The following is a 236-nucleotide window of genomic DNA, read 5'->3' on the forward strand; positions in this document are numbered from 1 at the left end:
TAAATTTTGACTTGTAAGGGAGTTTAAACTATCAGTGAGTATTACCAAGAATTCATCCCACTCTAGAGACCAACGTTTTCATCTCCTTCCACGCCTCTATCTGATCCTTTTCGGGAGATGTCGGGTTCCTTTTTGTTCTTTTCGAAGTAGAAAGTAAAAAATAGACCGGTCTTTAAGGCCGCACTACGTTCCCCTCGTTTCATTTGAAAATCATCCGCTTTCCCCCAAAAAAAAAA

Source organism: Trypanosoma equiperdum (assembly GCF_001457755.1).
Source record: "Trypanosoma equiperdum strain OVI genome assembly, contig: ctg_311, whole genome shotgun sequence".
Taxonomy (NCBI): domain Eukaryota; phylum Euglenozoa; class Kinetoplastea; order Trypanosomatida; family Trypanosomatidae; genus Trypanosoma; species Trypanosoma equiperdum.